At 33.6% G+C, this 5,147-nt stretch overlaps 1 long non-coding RNA gene across 1 annotated transcript; it reads right to left on the bottom strand.

Moving 5' to 3' along the window:
• LOC114422322 lies at positions 1-4,111 on the bottom strand. The gene is made up of 6 exons (XR_003668674.1): positions 3,842-4,111; positions 3,577-3,771; positions 3,417-3,501; positions 815-903; positions 563-632; positions 1-275 (listed from the first exon to the last, which is right to left on the bottom strand). It is a non-coding gene; the product is annotated as an uncharacterized LOC114422322 (long non-coding RNA).
• Between the last annotated feature and the right edge of the window lie 1,036 nt (positions 4,112-5,147).

Here is a 5,147-nt window from a genome sequence, read left to right as displayed (position 1 = left end):
TTAAAGAATGGTTTAGGTGGGGGGCAGGGGGAACTCTAATTGGGTGGAAAGTTTCAACTTACAAATGTGTAACACTTGTCAACAAATAACAATTACTTCCAAATTTTGAATTGAATCTGTAACAAAAGAATCAATCAACAGGCAACTTGTAATTTAATATACATGTTAAATCATTTGTTTGTTTCTTAAGTATATTCAGCAGCTTGAAGTTCACTGTGTCTGTCCCTTTTGCAACTTATAACTCTTGCTTTCTCGTCTATAATTTATAGAGGAACCTGAAAAATACGAAAACAACTGTAAATTCCAAAAACTATTTTAAGTCGATCAAAATCTAAAGAAACATGAACTATCAAGATAATAAATGGAATTTACTTATTTACATAGTTCCGATGCCAATAACAGTGCTACATTCCCCACAAAAAATTCAAGCCTTTTCCATGGGAACTGGGCACTCGGCAGCCAGAAGAAAGATTAAGAAACATGTGATTATCTCTTATAATATTTAGTATATAACCAAAAGCATTCATTAAGGACATTGTGCTCATGGATTAGTTTGTTTTACCTCTGGTCTTGAATTCAAAACTCCACTGCACATTCCGCAATCTTTGAGCCATATGGTACAATTGTATTTACTGTAGGAAGCAAAGAACTAATTTCAGTTAATAGAACTGTTCCATGCATCCACAACGAACTAAAAGGCCTAGATATTGTATTTGCATTTAAGTCAAAATTCAAGCATAGTAAGATACAACATTATCAAATTTAGACAACTTGAGGTTATTTTAACCATGTTTAAATAGATATCTTCTCTTACCAATTTACACCTATAGTTTGAGGAGTATGTCCGACCACCATTGCTTTAGCACCAACTGCTTGCAGTGTCTCGTCAAGAATGGAACATACCTGGAGATTTAATTTCAAATTGTCAATCTGTGTCAGCTTGAAAGAAAATTCCATTAATCTGCTAAGGATATCACAAAACAAATTAAAGAATGTAGCCAAGTAATTGGACATTGCAAGTATGAAATGCATATACAACTTGGATGCACATAGTAAAGATTCATGTTTCTCTAAGCAATACCAAATATAAAGATCTTCAGTTAATTATTGTTTTCTACAACCAGGTAACTTCTTTGTTGCATTATCTCTGTTTTGACACACCAAGTCACTTTTTCCAAGCTTTTTTTAGTTATGGAGGTGATTTGTTCTTTTATTTTAACTCTAAGAGGAGTACATTTTGTAGGTTTATCCTTCTTCTGGAGAAGTAAATTTGAGTCCCTAGAACTTCTGAGTCCATTAACTCACCTTTGACCTTATAATATGGATTAAAGAAGAAAGCAAACATAGATCCAGATGTAAAGTAAAAATAAGACATATACGTAAACCATCCATTAGAATCGAAAAAAGAAAAACGAGAATTGCTCTGCCATAAAATCTTTATACTTAGGGGGCAGGGTTAGTTACCATGTTTCTATTGACTCCACTCATGAACCAACTATTAACCGTTACAGTCTCATAAGTAGACTTACCAATGTTCAAGCTGACTAAAGACAACAAATTTAACAATGAAAGCATTTTATTAAAATTCATGAATATCAAGTTTTTCTCAGGAAAATCATATACCACATCAACTCATGGACAAATGCCTTCTTTGAAAAATGTGGATACAAAATGCCAAGAGCTAACAATCCCAAAAGCTTTAAGCTTTAAGGTGAAGGCAAGCACATGAATAATTTTATATTACATCTCTAACGCATCCCCTCATGCAAGAGTCCTTTGGACTTGAAAGCGTGGATAATGCACAAGTCCACCTACCTTGTGCTAAAATTCAACTTTTTATAAGAATGAAGACACCAAGGAGTGAAATTCAAACTACTTGGTCATAGAGGATGTAATACCATGCCATGAAACAACAATTCCAAAAACTTGAGATAAATGCATATGAATGATTTTATATTAAATTTCTAAGGGCCCGTTTGGGGTGCTTGCAAGTTTTTGGATTTCAAATACAAATTTCAAAACAAAACATTTTTGGCAAAAATGGAGCTGAAATGATTTTTAAGTAATTTTTGAAACATTTTACACTAATTTTCAAAACCAAGAAAAAAAAGTTTTGTGAATTTGATTTTTATTTTAAAAAAAAAAAACAGATTTCTCACATTTGATAATGACACTCTGTTGCCAACCACTGGTATCACCATCGCCACCACCAACTTTGTTGCCACCAACACCATCACCATTATTGTCACTACCATAACTGGTTGCCACCACCACCATCACCACCGTCATTGTTACCACCATTGTCACTGACATTACCATCACCACCATCATTGCCACTACTAACACCACTAAAATTGCTACCACCAACACCACTAATACCACATTTGTCACTGTCACCATCAACGTCGTCGCAATCATCACAAACATCACCTTTGTCACCACTAACAACAACAACACCGTAATCATTAGCTGCCACCACCAACACCGCTACCACCACCACATCGTTACCGTCAGCACAACCAATGCCACTGCCATCGCCACCACAAACATCACGAATATCTTTATTGTCACTGTTGCTATCATCACCATTGTCGTCATCACCATATAAAAACACCCTTAAACTAATTTTAATACGATATGAAACTTTCAAAATAATTTTATTTGAAACTAATCATATTTTAAGAACTGGTTTAAAAAAATTTTGAAACAAAAACTAAATCTGGTTGTTATTTTTTAAAATATTGAAACTCAAAATTTAAAACCACCCCAAAGGGCCCTAACATTCTATTTATGTTCATAATCACGAATATTCTTATCTGTAAAATAGCTTTCTTTTTTCCCCACAACATAAATTCCGAACCAAATCACAAAAGGTCTCTACAGACTGAACAACAAAACAAAATCTTAGTATAAAACATTATATAATAAATCTTTTGTACAAATTTAAGTGACCTTATTCAACCCAAACTAAATTTATTTCTCCACCAACAAACTCAGGCTTCTAAATTAAGCTGCAGGATTCCACCACCATCAGTATACTATAAAATAATCATTCCTCTCAACTTAACCACATTAAGGGGAAAAATGTTTGAACAAAGATTTACAAGTAGATCTTATTGATCAGAACACCTATACATTTGTAGAAATCTTAACAAGAAACAGTCAACTGTAAAAGACTGAAGCTTCCGTTGAACATAATAAATATATAGGAGAATCTACAAAAAATAGAAATAGGAATTATAGACAAAAGCATTTCTAATTTAAGAAGCAACTGAGATTAACACTGTTGACCAGTTAAGTGGCTAGTTGTTCCTACCCTGGAATTTTTTTTTCACATTTCCTTTTTGCACATTTCCCTAATATGTCTTCTTTGTGAACAAGTTAAAACATAAGAAAACAGAACAAAGAGCAAGAACCTGCATGAAATGGAAGCATGTATGGAAGGAGCCATATCTCAGGGGGCAGGGGATTATTTCCGGACCATTCATAAACTCCAAGTACCTATCCCACAACAAAATTGGAAATAAATATACCAATATGTCATATCTATCATCAAAATAAGGTTAAGATCTTAACTGAAAGCCACATCTTCCCCCATGACGTTATATAAGTAGCACCGCCATGCCCTAGAATCAAGTCACGTGCCTTCTCCATTTCCCCTTGTCCATCATTAGGTCCCTCACCTAGCAATCTCAGAGTAATATAACTCAAGACAGAGCCAAACATGGTGCTAGGACCTTCAATATGCAAACCCCACCCACCATCCTTGTTCTTTAACTAATTAGGAGAACTACTGGGAGAAGCCCGTAGATTAAGGAGCAAAATGGCTTGAAGTTCTTACTTGATGATTATAGAGGTAACGGCATATTTCCTTTCTATGTTCTTCAGTTAAGACTGCATTCAACGCCCCAGTGATAGACAGAGTAATTACCTGTTAGTTGCATACACCAGATAGTTTAGGGGTTTCATGGTTATCAATGGGGATGGAAGACAAAAATCTAAATATCAAACCAAATGAAGTGTTGAAAACATAACTTAAGAGAAGGGTAACTTTCACACAATAGTAATCGAATCCCATAGCATAACATAACAACGATCTGAACAAGCACAATCAATGCAATAAATAATAGGCAACATGTAATGTAATGAAAGTGACAAGAGAAACCTGCATTCGCATAAATAATTTGGTTCACGCTTAATTTTTGTTATTCTTGTTGTACTTTTCAGTTAAGTAAAAACTAAAAAGAGTTAAAAGATTTAAATATAGTGTAACAATTTCCACCATTATTTTGTTAAAACAACCTTATTGAAGGCTCTAGTCATTCTAAAGTGGTCCAGCTTGTGTTCTTTGATTTGGTGGATTTCTCCTGCCTTAACTTGGCCAATGAATATTCTCCACATCCAAAAGAACTTGGTTGTCATACTTTCAATCTGATCATAAATTGAATTTGATAATTTGAAACATCCCATAATTTGAGTAAGGATGGGTTAACTATAAAGTCGATGGTAGATGTGGAAGCAAACAACAGGGCTATGTTGGAACTTATTGAAGCAAGACAGGTATAACTATAACGTAGTTCAATATCTTAAATGAGAGAGAATGTCTATTGTAAATTCAACCTTATGTAATGAGTTGAATATTAATTCTTAAATTATATATTATTAAAGAAATATTAACTATCAAATTATTTTTTTAAATAATAATCTTAGCATAAATTAATTTTTTATTACTCCATTTAGTGTTTACACAACTTACACTTACATGCACGTGTTTAACAAGACAAATACTGCAAAATATAAGAAAGTTTATTTTTTACACTTTTCATATTTTTTTTCTTCTCAATATATCCTTTCTCTTCCTTCCTTTCTCCTGTTTCTCCTCCTTTCCCTTATCTTCTTTGCAACAACTTAAGGTTAAGAACAAAATCAGGCTTAATTCGACAACAATGATCTCAATATTGCAATTATACAAGACTCAACACTGCAAATGCTCATTTCCCATTCCACCACCGCAGTCACCCCCAAAATCCTACAACAACAACACAATTACTGTCTCCATGAATAACAATAACAAACCCTCCACCACAAACAAAAATAGCAAACCATAAAAATAACAATGTGAACAGAAACATAATCTCATTGGGGAC

The sequence above is a fragment of the Glycine soja genome, chromosome 8 (assembly GCF_004193775.1).
Source record: "Glycine soja cultivar W05 chromosome 8, ASM419377v2, whole genome shotgun sequence".
Taxonomy (NCBI): domain Eukaryota; kingdom Viridiplantae; phylum Streptophyta; class Magnoliopsida; order Fabales; family Fabaceae; genus Glycine; species Glycine soja.
Note: the sequence above shows the minus strand (reverse complement) of the source record. Positions and strands in the feature narration are given on the sequence as shown.